The sequence below is a fragment of the Lepidochelys olivacea genome, assembly GCF_965140295.1.
Source record: "Lepidochelys olivacea isolate rLepOli2 genome assembly, chromosome: 1".
NCBI classification, from domain to species: domain Eukaryota; kingdom Metazoa; phylum Chordata; order Testudines; family Cheloniidae; genus Lepidochelys; species Lepidochelys olivacea.
In genome coordinates this window covers 99,772,413-99,793,646 of record NC_140411.1, presented here as the reverse complement: position 1 = coordinate 99,793,646, position 21,234 = coordinate 99,772,413, and the positions used below count along the sequence as shown (strand labels likewise).

The following is a 21,234-nucleotide window of genomic DNA, read 5'->3' as shown; positions in this document are numbered from 1 at the left end:
TATTTCATTTACCAAAGGTAAGTGAAGCAGATATTTATGAAGTCATTGGGAGGTGAACTATCTCCAATTCAACACGTTAATCATTAGTATTTGGAGGATTTTCTTGCCATGCTAGATTAGGAGGAGATCACCACCAGACAGACATTTGAATTGTTTTATTTAACTAAAACAACAATGTTATGTATTCTGGATTTTTTTCTTCAACAGCAAACATGATATTTTAACAAAACAAGCATATGAATTTTTTAATTTAGTTAAACATTCAAGTTTTTTAAAATCAGGTTTTTATTAAAATTGTTTTTAACTAAAATAGTTAAATGATTTTTTTTTTAAAAGAAACAAAAAATAAATCAACTATGTCAGCCAGGTTAACATGGGAAACTTAAAATATTGGCTTCTGCAGCTAACTCAGTCGTTGTCACCTTCATTTTTCTGTTTGTTCATAACCTGAAAGGAAAAAAAGGGGGAAAAAAAGCTTTCCTGCTTTTTCAGGTCCCAAACGATTTCTCAGTTTGGAATGAATTAGTCCAGAGGAAGAAAATATTCTTTCTACACCGGCAGAAGAAGCTACTGCTGTTCAAAGTGAGATTATCACTTCAACAGTTTCTGAATTGAAGTGCTAAAGTGACTTCCACTAGTTCACTGATGTGACTTTCTTTAAAACACCATCAGCAAACATATATTTCTTGAATGGTTCTTATTCCCAAACCAGGTAACTTTTAAGGTAACCAGATGTCCCGATTTTATAGGGACAGCCCTGATATTTGGGGCTTTGTCTTATATAGGAGCCTATTACCCCCAAACCCCATCCCGATTTTTCACACTTGCTGTCTGGTCACTCTAGTCTCTTTTAGGGCCTGCTGCCGTTATAGGTTTTCCCTTCCAGTGAGAGAATGGTATGGAGATCTCAAATCAATTAAGGCTACACTTAGAAGGACCTCAAGACTTCTGGAATATGCTGCTCCAACAGTTTCACTTTTGTTTCTACTGCCTGTCCCTCCCTTCTCCCATTTATCTCCAGACTTCTTCTCCTTGTCCAGATCTATTCCACCCCCAATAATCTTCTATTCATTGAACTTTTTGAAACTTTGCACTTTTAGAGAGAAGTAAGGGATTGACTCTGTGTACACAAATTTGCAGAGGGACAATAGGGTTGAGGTTTGTTATTTCTCACCTCTATATATTATGTATTTGTTTTAAAACATTTTTGCTGTTAACAAGCATGTTGTCTCTGGAGACACAAATCCACAGTTTGAGAACTGCAAAACTAAGCATCTCTGTTGGTATCTTCTAGACTGAGCACTGAGTCCCGCTGGATAGATAGATAGATTAACCTAAATAATCTATACAGAAGACCCTGGAACTCCATAAAATTGGATCCCCAATCCATGAACTATTGGAACTCATTTACAAAACTTTTCTTAACCATTACATGAAGATATTGTCTCATACTATAGAATTAAAATTTATAATCCCTATTCCAAGATAAGATATCTTTGAGCTATAATGTATCTTAATTATGATTATCTTTAGATAGGTTTTTTCCTCAAAAAGCATTTTATCAATAAAATCCAATTTAAATAAAAAAATCTGATTTTTTTTTAAATCATTGATTTTTACCCACCCTGGTCAGAGCTCCTCTTCCTGGGACCCTTTGAGGACATCTCTGGAATCCTCCTCTTTCTAGGATAGAGCTAAGCCAAGGTCAAAGGGGCACTGGATCTGCCTAGAGTCTGGTATATGGGGGGAGTTTCTCCTGAACTGGCTCAGAAGCAGGGTAAAGGGAATGCAACTTAATCTCCCGGTTCTTCTTCACACTGGATTTAAGGGCTAGACAAATGTTACACTTCTGGGGGATGTGTGACTCTCCAAGGCAGCAAACTCACTTTGAGTGGCCATTCCAATTGGGACACGTGAGGCAATGTTTGAACCCCAGTGAGACGAGCATGTCCTTACAAGGAAGGCAAGCCTCCCTGGTGATAGAACAGCCATAGGGACACTACTCGAAGAATTATTGTTTTGGAGGATATACAATGCAATGGGAATGGGGTTTAGCTTCAGTTGAGGGTGGAAGCCATACATTTCCCTAACCCATCCCCCTTCCTCTCTTTTCTCCCTCCCCCCTCCATCATGTGCAATCCAATATGGATTCCAAGTAGGGAGAAAACCTTTTAAGTGTGCAACTGGTGGTTCATTTTTTATCTTTGCACTTACTATTAAAAAATGATTCAGGATTACAGGCTTAGCAAGCATGAGCGCATGTGTCTGCGTATAGTGCTGTCTTCATACCTCTGTCACACCAGTAGAATGACAGACTTATACTGTTGCTAGCATTAAACCATTGTCCTAGACAGTATGGATTACACAACTCAATGGTTGTATTCAGTAGAAAAGTCCTTTGTGGACCACAGTGCTCGGTTCTCTGGTTTTGCCTGTTCTTGACATGTTGTCTGGGCTGGTGGGTGAGAATTTGCTCAGCTGTTGGCAAGCCTTTGCACCCTAGTTCAGCATCCTGTTAAAGTTCAATTTTCCTCCAGTCCTAACAGGTGATGCTTTAGAATGGTAGCAGGTGATGCTTTAGAGAAACACGATATGGTCTGTGAGATTCCTCAGTATGGAAAATTTCCAACAGCTACCTCGATAGCTTCCCAGCCCTCTCCATTCTTATATAAGCTGTTCCATCACCAGGTGACAAAAATAAACCAAAAACAAAACAAAAAAGCAAATGTCCTTTTCACAGATAGATGGGATTTCACCAGTAGCCTGGAAAAAGCTACTCCTTCTCCCACTCTGGGATTTGTAGAACAGGAATACCTATACCATTTGAAACTGACAACTGGACTCTAATTGGATTGCCCTAGCCCCCCATGAGAGTTCTACCAACTCTCCCCTCCACACACACTTTTTAAAAAAAATTCAATCTGAAATTCTTACTATGGTGTGTCTTTGGTCAAGGTATGTTGCTAGACATAGCTTCTGAATAGGCCAAGGTATAAATACAGAATGAAAACACATCACTTTGACAAAAGTATCAATCTGTTGCCTTGTCCTGATGCAGAATGTAAAGTCGAAAACTCTTTTTCCTTGCCATGAAAAAAATACATTAATGATCTTGGCAAAGATTTCTCCCTCAGCTGCACCAACACAGCCACTCTGGAATCTTGGAGGCAGGACCCTGAACCAGTATGGGGAAGAGAGGCCCAGAGATGACAGGTTATATGACATGGCATACAAGTCTCAAACACCTGGAGTACCAGGAAGGAGGGGAGGAGCAGGATAGGAAGGGAGAGGACAGAATGGTTGCCAATTTCCTCAAACATGACCAAAGGAACAGGGATCAGGCTGGGGCACTGTTAAAGCAGCTGATCTCTCCGACAGCCACCATGTCCTTGTACCAACTCCAGTGACCATGGGATTCTCTTCTATGTTATCATATCCTACAGCCAATGCAGTCACTAAAAACTGAGGGGCTGGGTGGGCTATTAACAAGTCTGTAAACTGGAACGATCTGATATACCCTGTGCACGACAGCCCTGTAAAGTAGCATACAAAAGTCAACACATTCAACCAGGAGGAGGAAGAACAGGTGGCACAGTTCTGACATCCAGTCCACTACCAGCGAGACTGTGGAGCTTGGCCTTCAGTTAACTGGCACTGTTTTGAAAACAGTTATACTTTATTTCACTTGGCACACTTGTAAATAGTTATTGTGGACAGGCAGCTGGTATGCCTGCAATGGTTTTCTGGATATTTTAATACCTTTGGTTTTGTTAATACATTAGTCTGGTTGTACAATACTTTGGTGCATGAGTGCTTGGAAAAAGAAGGGAAAAATCAGGAAATTGTATTCAAAGCTTTTAATACAAGTTTAAAACTCTTATAATCACATAAAACCAACAACTCAGAAGTTACCAAACATATTGATATATATACTTAATACACAGCATTACAGTCCCCCATGACAGCATCGCATTTCCATATCCACTGCACCTGGCAATACAAGGATGTGGGTGCACAAGGCATCCCTTATTTCCCTTGCTCTCCTGGACTCAGTCCCAACAATGACAGATGCACTTACTGGTGGCCTGTATCAGGACTTCAAACCAGCAGTGTTTTGAGCCCACTCCACATAAGAACTCTCACAATTAGCCTCACAGACATTGTACAGGACACAGCATACCATACAGCACTGGCCACACTGGCATCCAAATGAGTTGGCATATAGTGCCATTTTGTCTTCAGCCAATCAAATGTGCACTCCACAATGACTCAGTGTGTAACTAAACCTTCTGTCAGATGCTCCGAGATCTGGGTACAGTTTCATGACCCACAGCAGTAGAGGGTAGATAGGGACCCCTAAAACAACAGTGAGTACAGACACACTGATAGCCATACCATGTAGCGGTAATACAGCCCCTGCTTGTCCACGCATGTAAATATCACATCTTCTCAGCACTCTGCCATCACGCATCTTGCCAGTCCATCCCACGTTGGGGTTTATGAACCTGTTTGTAGTTGACCAATGCCTACAGAACAACTGACAAGTGCTTTTTGCAGCTGATGTATTCCTCTCCTCCTTGAGGCAGGCCAAAGCACGAACATGAGAGTGCCATCAATAGCCCCAGTTCAGCTTCTCTCAAAGCCAGCTATTATTTCAGGCACATTGGCTGTGTCCATCACCTATGGATAGAGCTCCACCACTATAGTACAGGGAGCAGACTTGCCAACACCAAACCGGTTTGTGACAGACCTGTAATAGTCAGTGGTAGCCAGCTTCCAGATAGCAACAGCAACCTACTTTGGCACGGGTATAGAACCACAGAAATGGAGAGCAGGAAGGGACCTTAAGAAGCCTTCAAGTCCAGCCACCTGTGCGGTGGCAGGTCCAAGTAAACCTAAACCATCCCTGACAAGTGTTTGTCTAAATAGGTTTTTTAAAGCCTTCAGTGATGGGGATTCCACAACTGACCTTGGAGTTCTAAATCTCCCTTGCTGCAGATTAAGCCCATTACTTCTTGTGCTACCTTCAGTGGACAGAGAGAACAATTAACCAGAGCACTCTTTATAGCAGCCCTCAACACATTTGGAGACTGTTATCAGGTCCCCCCTCAGTTTTCATTTCTCATGAATAAACATGCCCAGTTTGTTTGTTTTTTTAACTTTCCTCAGAGGGCAGGTTTTCTAAACCTTTTATCATTTGTGTTGCTTTCCTCTGGACTCTCTCTCTCCAGTTTGTCCAGAGGCTGGACCTCACATGTGTCAAGTAGAGTGGAATAATTACCTCCCATCTCTTACATACGACACTCCTATTAATACATCCCAGAATGATATCAGCATTTCTCACATCTGCATCACACTGCTGACTCATTCAGTTGCTGATCCACTATCAACCTCAGACCCTTTACAGCAGTAATACCACCTAGCCAGTCATCTCCTATTTTGTAGCTGTGAGTTTGATTTTAACTTCCTAAGTGAAGTATTTTGCACTTGTCTTTATTGAATTTCATCTTGTTGAATTCAGACCAATTCTCCAATTTGTCAAGGTCATTTTGAATTCTAACCCTATCCTTCAAAGTGCTTGCAACTCCCCCCATCTTGGTGTCATCTGCAAATGTTATAAGCATGCTCTCCACTCCATTATCCAAGTCATAAATGAAAATAGTGAATATCATCAGACCCAGGACTGACCCCTGGCAGGATATTCCACCCCCTCCAATTTTACAGCAAACTGCTGATAACTACTCTTTGAGTACGGCCTTTCAACCAGTTGTGCACTCACTTGATAGTAATTTCATCTAGACCACATTTCTCTAGTTTGCTTATGAGAATGTCATGTGAGACTATCGAAAGCCTTACTAAAATCAAGATATATCACATCTACAGCTTCCTCTCAACCAATAGGCCAGTAACCCTGTCAAAGATGAAAATTAGGTTGGTTTGGCATGATTTGTTCTTACATGTTATCCCTATTTTGTGTGTCCTGGGGCCAGAGGATCGGACGGAGGGGTGAATTCCTCACAGAACTCCATGAAGGTCTACTTCCTCATGCAGAAGTTCTGGACCATTGCTGTTCATCCCAGGTCTCCATGACAACGTATTCCCACCATGTTGTTCTAGTTATTTTGCACCAGAAATGGCAGTCTGCACACAGGGAATCCACAGCAAAGGCAGCTAGAGTTGTGTGTAGGCTGTCATGAATATACTTCCCCTCTGAGACCCACTGCTGTCTTCCAAGAGTAAAAACTGCTGCTGAAATGTCAGCCACTGTCTTGTAGAAAATCTACCGTGCCTCAAACAGTTCAGTCACAAGCAGGATCAGCTCATCCAATACTGCTGGATTCATGCCAAGGCCCAAGATGGAGCATGAAGAGCCTAAATTTGTTAAAGTGGCAGAGGGTTCTGTGGCACCTTATAGACTAACAGACGTATTGGAGCATGAGCTTTCGTGGGTAAATACCCACTTCGTCGGATGCAAGATTTGTTAAATCACTAACAAATAAATTTGTTAGTGGGCTAAAACCACTTTCCATGCAGAGGCCCAACAAGTTCTCCACCAACACCACTGTAAAACAATTCCTAGAGTGGCTCCAGCAACCCTAGGATATGCCGCCAGAATCCTATCCCCAAACCCATGTAACTGCAGAACCTGCATGGCCTTGGTAAACAGGTAAGGATAGTGTGAGGCTGGCAGTATAGACATTCAGAGTTGTGGTTGGCAAGCATATGCCTGCATGCACATGAGCCAGGACACGAGTATACACTGCAGTTTTGACATACCCTTTAAGATGTATGCTGTTGCTCCTTGCCTCTTTAGGATTGATTATGCCCAGTAGTAAGCTGCCTGCTTGACTTGATGGTGGTGTTGCCACTTCAAATTGGGGCTACTGTGGACACTCACTGCACAGTCAGAGTAGTGAGCATTATATTAGGTTTTTGGGTTTTTTTTTAAATGCTGGCTACCAAGATTCTGCAGCATAGACACAGCCCTTTCAGAGGCTTCCCACTGCTGGCACAGAACGGCGCCACCATGGCAATGAAAGTGTTCTGCAAAGAACAGTCTGGGTTCAGAAAGTGCCAAGTAGCAGCACAGGGACCTTAAAAACACAAAAAGAACTGGAAAAATTAAATGTGAACTGAAATACCTTTTTAATTTGAAGTAGCATACAGCCCTGGGAGACAGTAGCACCCATTGCTTCTAGAACAAAACTCCATGCGTGCTCAGCAAATCCATTGGAAAAGCAGTACTGCAGCACAGCCAATCCACACAAAACCACCCCCTTACTCCCTTGCATGCACATTTCCTGCCCTTTCATGTAAAGACCTCTTAAGTCTGCCCAATAGTGCTGTGGTTGTGACCACACTAGTTGATACTGCAGTTCTGTACCCTGCTAATCCAGCAAATAACTTGTTTTCTATTTTATTTGAGGAAATGGGGTGTGGATGTCACCCCAACCTAACTAGGATGACCAGACTTCCCTATTTATTAGGGACAGTCCCGATATTTGGGGGGTTTTCTTATATAGGCACCTATTACCCCCCCATCCCGCCCCAATTTTTCACACTTGCTGTCTGGCCACCGTAAACCTAACCCACAGACACACACATTTGAGGCACAGCATGGAGGTCTTGCCCTGATGACTGGAGACTGGGGGATGTCCCCAACCTTATTCATGGGAAGAGGGCTATGGACAAGTAGGCTGGCTAGGATAGAAGCAATAGGATCACCATCCTCCCAGCCCTTACTGAACACTGTGAAAGCTAGCAATGAGTGCTGCTGTCAAAGAAATCCCAGGATAAATCACATAAATAAAATACAAACTAGTGTTGAAGTCCTAAATCATTAACAGAACACACGTATACACTTAAGTTACAAAAGGGGGCAGGGACTGACAGTCAGAGAATCCAGAAATGCAGAGTTACAAGCCGTTTGTTTATGAACTATGGCACTTAGTGTTAAATATTTATATATTTGTTATAAACAGCTAATAATAATGCTGTAAACTATTTAAGTTATATGACAATCACAAAGCATTAAAAACTAAGCTTGTGTGTCCCACTGACTCTTCACAGAGCAGCTACCTCCAGATCTGCCATATCGTCCCCACTTCAGCATTAGGAGAGCTCTCTAATAGAGATCTGCTGGAAAGTTTAAACCAGAAAACAAATAAAATGAACTCCACTTTGGAAAGCAAATTCTGATAATAAAGTGGAAGCCACCAGGAAGCCATCACTTAAGCTCTCGACAGCTGACAAACTGCAGAGCCCAGAAAACTGTATTCGACAAGTACAAATAAAGAGAGACAAAATAACAGAGACTCAGAAAATTAGACACTTGTGAAAAAAAGACTGTGGGCCCCTTCGGCATATACAATAACTCATGAAGCAAGTACCTGAAAAATCTCAAAACCCTCAGAATCCCAGAGGGAAATATTTTGCACACCTAGGAAGAAACACTGGAGAAAATAAAATCCATTCTTTGCTGGGTCTAGATATTCAGGATGATCTTGTATACTGTCTGTTAATAGTAGTAATCAGAATTTACAAAAAATAAAAATAGATTTGCTACCCAAAGTTCTGTAATTGCCATTCTCACTAAATCCTGAAAGATGGAGAGAAGCCTAGCTGCATCCTGTAAAACTTTTTAAAGAGAGTAAACTCTAATTTTTTCCAGATACCGTTCCTGTAACAGAAATACTGACTACAGTATATGTCATAAATATAAAGGGAAGGGTAAACACCTTTAAATCCTTCCTGCCAGAGGAAAAACCCTTTCACCTGTAAAGGGTTAAGAAGCTAAGACAACCTCGCTGGCACCTGACCAAAATGACAAATGAGGAGACAAGATACTTTCAAAGCTGGAGGGGGGAAACAAAGGGTTCTTTCTGTCCGTGTGTTTTTTTGCCGGGACCAGAGCAGGAATGCAGGTCAGAACTCCTGTAAAAAGTCAGTAAGCAATCTAGTTAGATATGCGTTAGATTCTGTTTTGTTTAAATGGCTGATAAAATAAGTTGTGCTGAATGGAATGTATATTCCTGTTTTTGTGTCTTTTTGTAACTTAAGGTTTAGCCTAGAGGGATTCTCTATGTTTTGAATCTGATTACCCTGTAAGGTATTTACCATCCTGATTTTACAGAGGTGATTCTTTTCTTTTTTTTTTTAATTAAAATTCTTCTCTGATTACTTTTTCATTGTTCTTAAGATCCAAGGGTTTGGGTCTGTGTTCACCTATGCAAATTGGTGAGGATTTTTATCAAGCCTTCCCCAGGAAAGGGGATGTGGGGCTTGGGGGGGATGGTTGAGGGGAAAGACGTTTCCAAGCGGGCTCTCTCTCTGTTATATTTGTTAGACGCTTGGTGGTGGCAGCAAAAAAGTCCAGGGACAAAAGGTAAAATAGTTTGTACTTTGGGGAAGTTTTAACCTAAGCTGGTAAAAATAAGCTTAGGGGGTTTTTCATGCAGGTCCCCACATCTGTACCCTAGAGTACAGAGTGGGGACGGAACCTTGACAGTATAGAAAGTTTAATTAACATATAGACCTCTGCATCTATCTTGTCTCCATTTATGAGCAACGTAATACATAACAAGTCCTTTCTCTTTCAGGATGTGTCTTCTACACAGATATGTCTAAAAATTATGGATGAAAAAAGGAAACTAACACAGAATCTGATGAGAAACCATCTGTCCCTATATCCTACTCTGCTTTCTGTGTATGAACTACACTGTTATAACTTTTCGATCTTCTTTCCTATTTGACATAAACACATCTTGCTTCCCCTCACTTATTTACAATTACTCATTCAAACAGTGGACAGACTATTCCCTTACTTCCTACTTCCTTGCTGAATGCTGTTACTTTTTTGGATGCTTAATTTATTGTTCTAGGATGTAGGTAAGTAAAGACTGAGATGTACTTCTGGAAGTATTACCTCATTTGAATTTTGCAGTGTCATGCATATCTACTTTCTTGTTACAGAAGAAACAGTAGAAAGTAGAGGGTATATCTGAAATTAATTGCCAGCTTTATATTTCAAAATAATAAGAATAAAGAGAGATACATTTAAAAACAAAACTATCTTATTGTTTTCCTTTTATCTCTAGGACTGGAGCTCAGCTGTTTTTCTCCTCTAACAGTTGATGATATCACAAACATACCAGGCCCTGTGTAATCTGGGAAAAGATGGATCCACATGTACAGGAAGTACACCTGATTTCTGCACAGCACTATGCTATTGCTGCAGCATGCTGAAATTTCTACAGAAGCTTTAATTAAATATAAAACAGCATTTTATTGAATTGAATATGAAAAATAATATGGGCACAGTATTCCTTGTGTTGGTTATTTTGATTGTAAATGTAATCTAATTTTGGGATTTTATTTCAATTTTACATTGCCCTAAAGTTTTCATTTTTTAGTGTGCCATGAAATTGTGCACTGACAGCACAAGCATGGAACTGCATTGTAGGGACATGCTGTCAAAGGGAGAGTTGGAGGTTGTGACAGTTGGATTTGAGGTAGCCCACATTATGTCTACACCACGCACCTTACAATGTGCCATTGCAGCTGCGCCATTGTAAGGGGTGCTGTGTAGCCGCTCTTTATCGCCAGTAGAGAGTCTTCTGGCGACAAAATAAAACCACCCCGAATGAGGGGCGGTAGCTTCATCAGTGGGAACATGGCTTCCGCCAATGAAGCACTGAATCAAGCTTTTCGTCGTTAAAACTTTTGTTGTTCTTGTGTTTTTGCAGATTAATGTTTCTACTAAAATGATCAGCAGTTAAATAATTAACTGGGCAGATTTTTTAAATTAGGTTTCAGGGTTGGTACTTCCCTTCAAGGTGAATGGCAGCAATTTATTTCTCTAAGGCTATTATTTCACACTGTTTGCAGACAAGTCAGCACTGCATTGGTTCACATTTGGAAGGTTAGTTTCACAACCATAAGGACTAGAAATTATATTTTTAAATGAAAACTTATATTGTACAGCCAAATCCTGTGGCAAGGAATGGATTCTGCACAAATTTTGCAATTAATTCTGGGTTTTTGAGTCACAAGGAAACCCTTCCAAAACATGGGGCTTCTTCTTCTTTGCAGGATAATTCAAGAATCCTAAGCACAGACCCTGGAAAGCAAGAGCAAATGACTTCAAAAATGTGTCATTTGAGTTTACGTATATATTTAGATAATGGATTTAGGAAATTAAAACTATTTTTAATATTTATTCATATAGTATTTATTCATCAGGAATACACTTCACCTTTAAGAGCCCTAGTTAAGTCTGTGAATACTGTAAAAAATTGTGGTCAGAATCAGAGCTTTTCACAAATGACCTGGAACTCAGCTCAGATTATTCCTGAAATACTTAGGAGCTACACACCAGAATATTCAGTTGGAGATATGATGGGCTAATCAGGCTTGTATATCTAACAGTGCATACAACATTATCTGCTACTTTTATTGTGAGATACTCTTATTAACAAGAGGCATATATACTATATGTATCCTAAAACTAAGTTCCCTAAAAATTAATAATTTGATTTTCAATCAAAACAAACACTGCATAAGCTCACACAAGAGTAGACATCCATAAGTAAATACAACTTTACATTACTGAAAAAAACTTGACTAAACTTGGTTTCACCATAGCAATGGTAAATAAAAAAGTGACTACATACTATTTCTAAGGGCCAGATTTTGCCATCCTTACCCATACCAAGTAATAAGTTACTCCACAAGTAGTCCCACTAAAATCCACGGGGCTACTCACGGAGAAATGTGCTACTAAACACGAGTAAGGCTATTAGAATCTAGCCTCAAATAAATTTAATATCGAGTATTTACATGTTCATTACAAATAATTTCAAATTTTTTCTCCCGGCTATACCATAATACTAAAAGCCCACCTAAAAGTATAACAGGTCCGTTTTGTGTGGGAAGGACCTAAAAGGGAAGGTTCATGCATGTATCCTTGAGGAGAATTGTTTGTTTTTTTGAACACACACAAAAGCAAACTCTTTATGTGAAGAAAAATCCTGTTTGTGAAGCTTAAATTATATTTTGTAGTTTCGAAGAGATGGAACTATTTATTTAATTTTTCATAGATAGTTTTCCTCTAGGTTGCTTGATGCATACTCCATGTATGTACACAAAAATACTACATTTAAAATTTAGGCAGCAATTGGAAATATTGTTGACATAATGCCAATCAGTGACATTAGCAGACGTCTTAATGACTCTCTATCCTTTTATATTTAATAATACAGTTGTTAAAATTATTTAACGAAACATTGTTACATTAACTCAGATGCGTTAAGCATATAAAAGTTACAAGTTTAGAACATAAGACCATCCAAAACTAGTGTCAACTGCTTTACCCAGCATTGAGTCGGGTATTTTCAGACATGAACCAACTCCGGCCCACCAAAAAAAAAAAAAAAAAGAAAAGTATAAGTGGACCATGAAGAATTGGGAGAGGACATCAGAAGTTTTGAGCTAGTGTCATGTACTTCTCCTTTAAAGGTACAAATGGTAGGTCTATAAGAATCTAGATAATGTTGCCCTTTAAAAATAGTTTAAACTATTACTAGTGCAATTATTCAAAACCTCTTCTGAAAATTACACTATTGCTAATGTTTATAGGCAGTAAGAATGTTTTTAAATTAGTTTTCTTCTTTAAACACATTGATATTTACTGTTCATCAACTCAATCTTAATTATTCCACATCTGTGGGTAACAGTGCTTTGAGTAGTAATGCTTAGATAATACAATAACAGGCATAAAAATAAGAGAAATTCTCACTGCTTTACCTAAAGTCATTAAAATTATTTTTTTGCTTGTTCTTTTAAAATTATACTACATTTGTATACACAGTAAATGCTGCAGTACTGCTATGTTATTGAAGATAGAGTTTTAATTCCTGTTACTATCTATGGGTTTGATCATGGGAGGTACTGAGTAACATCAGCACCCATTGAAGTTGAAGAGGCTTTGCACCTCACAGGAGTAGACCCTATATTTGCATACTTTTCTTGCAATGTTCTAGTAAAATTTACTATAAACTCTTGCTTTCATGGTCTAACAATATGGTACAAACTCCGCGTTCCATGTAAAACGTAATAGACTTCTGTCCCAAATACCTCCTTTCCTTCTCATTGTCAAGAACATTTAACATAAATCTTCTCCATTGCTTCCTCCTGCTAGTTCTCAGCAAGAAAGTTGATATTGTTCAGCATAGTGAAAGCACTGCTTTAAAAGCCAGTCTGCTCATTAAATTATTCTGCTGGCTGTGTGTTCTCATTAAAAATGTATAAAGATCAGATAATTGCAGTAAGTATTGTTAACCTTGATTTTCCTGTTTTAGATCAAGGTTCTACTTTTAAACCTAAAACAAAGACCTGGAAATGGCAGGGAAAATGTTCAACTAAACAACATCATCTAAAACTCTTTAGAAGCTTGCCTTAAGAACACAGGGAATCACTGTGTATTGAAAAAATACTTATAGTCCTTTATACAAGTCATAGTGGAATGAAGTATCAATCTCATTGTAAAGCTGTTTCCAATCTTACAGACAATTATATTTTTAGTTCAGACCTTATACTGGCAGTTGCTTAGAAGAGACATGTTCCAATTCCATCTGAATCTTCAAACATATGTATTGTAAACTTTATTGATTTTTAGGTTAACCAATTGCTTTTATCAAAACAAGCAACCACTAACAGATGAAAACCCAGCTAATAATCCAATTAGGCTAACAGTATTTTTTGAAACATACCAACCCATTTCCTTTTTTAAATGGTGTTATTTTGAATGAAACATACATATACTTGTGTTCTATTTCTCAAGAGAACAATTTACATTTTAAAATTTAATTCACTCATACAAGATCATATAAAATTCACATTTCACCTCCAAGAACTATATATGCCTGGAGAAACCTTGTTTCCTTGACTCCCCCAAGCAACACATATGGTATGCAGCATACTGCAGCAAACTCTTTAAACATTCAATAAAAGACAATGATCCTCTTACCTTGTTTAGCTCTGTCTATTCGACACATTTACAATGTGAACGGAAACGTATATGATATGATCAAACGGCCACATCTTTTCCATTGCACTATGCTGATGAGTAGTTTTCATGTACAATAATTATCACCCTATTTTTTTGTACTCTGAAAGCCTTATCTGGGAATTTTCTCTCAGATGATGAAGCAAAGACACAGCCTGAACTCTGTTGCTGAAAGACTGCAGCCCTTCCTTCTAGCAAATCCCTCCCAGCATATGGTACCCAATCACACACAAGTTCGTCAGTTCTACTGGTCTTAAACTGGTTGTAATAGGATGATTGACAAGGCAACACAGCACTTCTAAAGTGTAAAAACAATGCATCCATACTGATGAACAAGAAATTTCCCTCTCACAGGAAAGCAGTGTTACCAAGGAGATAAAGTGACACCTATATGAAACAAACCACCACCATCATACCTGCAGTCAACATTTGCTATGGTATGGTCTGAAAAAGCTTGTATTAACACGAAAATGTATTATAGAAAATAAACAGAATTGTACAAGGGAAGCAATGATTCATCTGTTTTGTTATTGAGATTTATTCATGCACTGTATTCCAAATAATTTAGCCTTCAAGTTTTTTTTAAAAAAAATACAACCAAAAAACATCTGTGCTGAAACATAAATATGTTTACATCTCAATACTGTATAACTTTACTGTTTCTGATATATATGGTATCTTTCACAAGATATCAGACTTTTGTGTACAGTTATGGAACACTTACAATAAAAATGCAATCAATAATATATTATCATTTTAATATACTTGGCAGACATAAGGCCAGGGTCAGCAGTCCCCGAACTATGTTCAGTTTGATTAGAATGCAAGTGCTGTCCATTTGTAGTGAGGGTCACGCATGTCATTTATAAAGACTCTTATAAGATAGCAATCGTCTTAAGTCAAAACTTTAACACTTTGATTGCTGGACCTTCTACATGAAGCAATAGAGGTGCTAAATCATGTACCAGCTTCCTCACTTTGAAACACAAATGCTGCTAGAATGCCATTACGTTCTACTGCAACAGAAAACAGCAGCAAAAGAGGACAGTGAATGAAGGGTTATGTTTTAAAATTAGGAATATGAACTTTCAATTCAATTAAAAGCTAAACATGTAAAAATATAAGAACTCTACAGTAGTGCTGCACTATAAACAAAAGTGTATCCATTTTAGAAAAATACATTAAGCCAAATATATTTAAAACTGTATAAAAAGACTAAATATATGAATAGACAAGGCAAAAAACAAAGCTCTCATTCATTTAAAAGTTGCAACCCAAGACCCCTTTGTTTATTATTGACTGTTTTGCATATCTGAAATGAAGCATTTCCAAAATCCATTCTTCTTCTATCCCTACAGTTAAAACTTTCTTCAGGCCTCATCACCTCTCCTCTTAATTACTGCAATCTTCTCCTTTCTGCCCTCCATAAAATGCAAATTGCCCTACCCTTGCCCATCAAAGCTGCTGTGACTATCTTCTTTGCCCACCAATCTGACCACAACTCCACCCCTTCTTCCCTTTGTATCCCTACACTGGCTTCCCCTCCACCAGTGCATCAAGTCCAAGCTTCTTATCCCAGCCTTCTGGCATATCTCTGCTCCCTTTCCTCTCTGTCCACCCTGGCCTCTTTTCTGAAACAGCCCCTACATTCTATCAAAGATGAAAGCTTTAAAGTCCTATTTATTCTCTTTTCCCATATGCATCTCCCCATGTTCTTTCACAATAACCCCTGCAACAAGCACATCCTTCCCAAACTGGTTCACAGGCCATATATTCTCTCCACATCTAGGTACCTCCTTGAGACCCACCTCTGCAACCATTTGAATCCAACAAGTTTGTGGATTTCAGAGTAACAGCCATGTTAGTTTGTATTCGCAAAAAGAAAAGGAGTACTTGTGGCACCTTAGAGACTAACCAATTTTGTGGAGTTACTGGAGATAGCCTATGTTATAGGTGGAGCTAGCAGCATCGCCTATTACATGACCATGTTTTCAGATTCTTGTAACAGTGCCAAACTTTAATCAGTTGGGCTGAATTTCTCCATCCTGAGCATCCGCCTCAGGTTGCAGTGGGTTGGTTCCCCCTCATTTGTTTGGTTTCATTTGTTTGTTTTTTGAAACGTTTCAGCCAAAATGGGTCAGTTATTTCTAAGAACAAGCTTAGGAGAACACATGTTTTGCCATGTTAAAAAAATCCTTATAGCCATTTTGTTGAGGTCTAGCACCCCTATACTCTGGACAAGGACCTTTAAATTTGGCAGGCAACTGGCCTTTGTACCAAGGATGCATCTTTTGCTGTTCCAATGAACACCTGCCCAAAATTTGGCCAAGTTATAGACCTTTGGACAAATTCAGTTTTCACAGGTCAGAGCTTCACTGCTAAAATCTCCAAAGATTCCATCCATGCTGAGCATGCTCCTTCTCCTGTATGCGACTGTACTGCACACATGCCATCTCCATAGCTCAATTCAGCATGTTCCAGTCTGGGGATACAGGTGCTCAGAACTTTCCCTGCAATTGCTCTTCAGGGCTAGGGTGAAGAGACTCTTCTGTACTCTCATTGACTCTCCCGCTGACGCCTAGGCAATGTGAAGGAGGAAGGTGCCTGTGAATACTGAGGGAACAAGAGCCAAAGCAGATGTGGTGGAGTGAAGGAGTCAAGTGGGCCAAGCAGCCATGGGCAGGGTGGGGGAGAGGGAGACTGAGGACTGGGAAAAGAAAGATGGAGGGGAAGAACTGAGATCCTGCAGGGGGCTCTGTGCCACTGTAGCTCTTGTAGTGTAGACACTTGCTACAGCAGCGAGAGGGGCTTTTCCTTTACTGTAGTAAATCCACTCCTTCAAGAAGCAATAAGGAAGTCAATGGAAAAATTCTTCCATCTATCTAGTGGTGTTTACACCAGGTCTCATGTTGACTTGACTGTGTCTCTGTGAGGTGTAATTCACATCCCTGAATGATGTAGCTAAGTTGATCTAAGTTACAGAAGCAGACCAGGCCTCAATTTAAATCAAGAGTTACATATGTTCCTCTGACAGCTCTCAGGGGCATTAATAAAATATGGAATTGTTTTGCACTCTTATTCTCTGGTAACACTTCTGTTAAAAGGTACTATAAAGCTCCTGATATAATATTATCTAGGGCTAAGAGTAATTTGTTTTTAGGTACCTATGTTGCATGCATATACTATGGCAATTGCACGCCTACCTGACCATGCATTTTACTATGTTCCGTAGTGGCTTTTAAGTGCCCAAGACTACTTGGTGTCAGTAGGGGACTTTTTCCTCCAAAAATTTCCCCACTGCTACTACTAAAGGAGCATCTCATCCTTGGAAGCAATGGTGGGAGTGTGGACATAGACAGGACTCCAGGCTGCTGCTGGCATTTTAAACCCAGTGTTACCTAAGTTTAATTTGTGCAGGTATGCACAACACAGTGGCCACCAGGTCCTTGTTTATGTAAGCGCTAACTGTAACACCGGAGCAGTTGAACTGCTAGTAGTAATAGTTTAAAAATGTAGGAAGAGTTTTTTAATATAGATAAGGTCCCAAGTCAGACAGTGGTCTGGGGGAAATGACCATCTAATTGAAGAGATACTGTCACATCTTACTTGAACAAAAACTTAGGTTTTATACAACTTTTTTTCTTAATTCCAGCTGAAGTCTCCTTGTTAACAAAAGATTTCCTCTACAGTGTTTATCATCCAAACATGGCAATATTTTTCCTGCAGGAGAGCCAGTGAAACAGACTACTTTATTTCCATTATGAGAGATTCTCCATGCTGAAAGATAATGCAAAATGTGAAGAGACATCACAGTGAAAAACAAACTTGTGTTCTGAAGTTTCACTTAATAACTGAAATTATAATAATGTTGATAAGAACACCTATATTTTTAAAATATGGGATTAGATTCTTAGCTGATGTAAATTGGTATAGTTCCACTATCAATTTATACCAGGTTGGGATCTGGCCCCATATTTTTGAAACATAGATTTTTGTCCATTTACTTCAGCTGAGAATCTTGCTCATGATTATTAAACTGTGAGTGTTCCTTTAAGTATAGAAATGCATATTCAACATAATTGACTAAAACTTAGTCATTGTATTTGCGCACACACTCTTATCTTCCAAACTGCTCAACAACTCTCTGGTTTGCTACAAAATTAATTGTAAAAGGAGAATTTTTGCAGGCCAACTAATTTCTTATTGAAGCAGTTAATGTAAGATAGATAATATATAACAAACCCTTTAAAATAATGAATGTTGGGACTATTAATAGATTTATACAAGATCTGAGATTTGGAGAACAATTCTTGTTTTCTTTGAAACAACTGAAAATGCTGTTTATAATTCAATAAAACATCAGTCTGAAAATCAATCCTCAAGACTTATCAAAACTGAGAACAAACATGAATTGTATTTCTTTATCCATTTCAGAACAGAGCCTTCCAACTATAGTCCTGTTTCCTTTAGTGCCATGCCATCTAATTAAATGTGAAACAAAAATTCTTAGCTAGCTTCAGCTGTTGCACATTATGCAGCAACACAGTTTTATGACTCACAATGAATCACACAAAAGTACAAATACTACTTAAGACAGCCATGTAAACAGTAAGTCAGTGAGCCAGGGCTTGACAAATGCATTTACCAATAGTAAGTACAAAAGTTCCCTCATTAGCTGGCACATTATCCCAATGTTTGTATAGTACTCTGCACAATGAGGAACAATCTGATTGAGGACTGAGTGCTAATCTTAACACAAATAATGCACAACCAAAACTTTCTTAAAAATAAACAAAAAACCCCCATGTTTGTAGCCTGTAAGGTTGTGAAGAAAACCTTTCAAATGTGAACTGAATGTAAATTAATCAATGTAGCACTTGTCTACAGAGAGAGTTTAGTCCACACTAATTTGAGTTACTGCGGATTGAAAATGTCTGCATACACACAATGCAAACCCTTAAAGTGCACTAACTCCCTACTCGGTGCAAATTCTGGAGTCTTCTTTCAAACTATACTAAATTTGATGTGAATTGAGTTAGTGCACACTTACTTTTCATGTGCACATAATGCTTCTTCCTCACGACTTTGGCAGTATTCCAACTGCTTTCCTACACTGCTTTTGTGGGTGTCCATGACTGACTTGTTTATCTGTGTAGCCTCCACTACTCCAGGGTCAAGTTGACCGGATGTATAAAAACTGGCATGGGACCAGAATCGGCCCATTTGCTCCAGGATTCAAATATGTCAGAATAACAGCATTATAGTGCTATTACTCCAGCAGTCTTACAACATGCCTCGAGCAGTCTTCTGGAGCCATGGTGAGATCCTGAATCTCCTTGCTATCTGAGAACAAGCAACTGTGCAGGCAACTCTTGTGACCAACCACCGCAATAAGAAACATTTTGTGGGGTTCTCAAAGCTGATGCCTGAGAAGGGTCACAGCTAGGATGCCTATCAGTGCAGTATAAAGAGTGAACGGACCAAAAAACCATAATGGATAACAAAAAAGCCTAGTGGCCTGCTTGTGTCCAGTCCATGTTATGGACAATTGGGCAGGAGTTTTTGCTGGAACACCTCAACAGAACCCTGGACCCTTGTGGACAGTGGTACTCCGCCACTTCCACCACCGAGGACACTAGGGCCCCTGCAGACGAGTGGGACAGTGAAGAGATCTCCCCGAACAGCCAAGCTCTCTTCGGAACTCACAGCTGCCAAATTCCCAGCCCCAAAACCAGCCCAGAGCACAGGAGGAAGATCCTATATAGGTATGTGGATACTGAAGATCCACATACCTATCTTCAATTTATTATTATGCTATACTGCTGTGTTAACTTCAGTATCAGGTGCCTCGCAGCCGCTGCCATAACTGATAAATGCGAGCTGGAAACCTTCCCAAGTCTCCATCCCCCTTCCTCCCCCAATGCTGTTTGCCTTCATACTGCCCCAACCCCTCCCGCAACACAATTTCAAAATGGTGGCTGGGCCAGCCGGGTAATCAGCTTCTATCTTGTGCTGAAGCCCTATCCATTATCTGTTTTCAAACCCATCCACTCCCACCTATTAATTTCTTTCTCCCTCTCCACATCGCTCCTTCCTGGCAAATGCTGCATCCCACCCCCACACTCCTAACTCTATTCACATGCTCGAAACTTGCAAGGTGCAGGCACAGACAACCTTTACTTCCGCGCCGCTGCCTTCCCACAGAACATTTAATAATGATACTATTTAGTTGTGAGAAATTCAAATGTTTATTGAGACAGCTGTTACAGGAAAAAAGTTTAGTAAGTATTCACAGCTTACATGAGGTATACCTAGGTGTGGGCATTCAGGCTACTGCTCCCTGCTCAGGCACAAACAACCTGGTTCATGGATTTGTACAGGAAAAGACATTGAGGTTAGGAGTAGCACACCCAGGCAGCTCTTAATTGCTTTTCATCGGGTTACACATTTCATGGGGGGGTGGGGGGGGGAGGACTGGGAGCAGTAAAGGTTTCAAATAATCAGTACGGACCTCAGGCTATTTTCTCTGCACTTTCTGCATGTCTGCAGGGGACATTAAACAGAATATAAGGCTGAGAAATTGCTCAACTTTAATCCGGACATTCTGTGGGACAGCTGCACTGTCCTTGACATAGCTCACAACTCCTCCTGCTCCTGCAGCTTTACAGGGGAACCATCTAGGTAACTTCACAGCATCTCTCACTGATCTGCGCTTTTTACCTTTCTGAATAAGACCATTCTCTGCCTCTTAGTCACCTGCCTCTCTGTCATCAGGAGTCAGGACAGTCTAACAGAGATACAGAGGGGACTACTATCCTGCCCCCACTAACCTCTCAGACCCCATAAATTAACTGGAGACCCTAACCAGGAACATCTCAATCTTGCCCTCATGCACACGTCACTTACCGTCTGAGGTTTCCCAAGTCTGGGATGAACTCAGGGAATGGAATTCAGAAACAGAGCACTAAAAAAATGCTAGGATTATGTCTATGAATATAGTTGTAATATGAATAAAAACTGCTTGCTTTTTTCTCTACTCCCCAGGCACCTCCAGCAGCAACACCCTCCAGGACAGGGCCTTTATCAGCAGCTGTCCAACCTGAAGGGGAAGAAATAGAAGTCTAAGAGTGAGATGTTTGGAGCTCTCCTTACAGGCTCACAAAAAAAAA

At 39.8% G+C, this 21,234-nt stretch overlaps 1 protein-coding gene across 11 annotated transcripts in view; it reads right to left on the bottom strand.

Annotated features, from left to right (window-relative positions):
- The window catches only part of MBNL2 (muscleblind like splicing regulator 2), a 363,485-nt gene that overhangs the window by 139,716 nt on the left and 202,535 nt on the right, over positions 1-21,234 (bottom strand). Inside the window, exon 1 of one of the 11 annotated variants that reach the window (XM_084631981.1) lies at positions 14,027-14,224. The exons of the other annotated variants lie outside the window; for them this stretch is intronic. The gene's annotated coding sequence lies outside the window, so the exon portion shown is untranslated. Of the gene's footprint in view, positions 1-14,026; positions 14,225-21,234 lie in introns of those variants that run through there. 11 annotated transcript variants of the gene reach the window in all.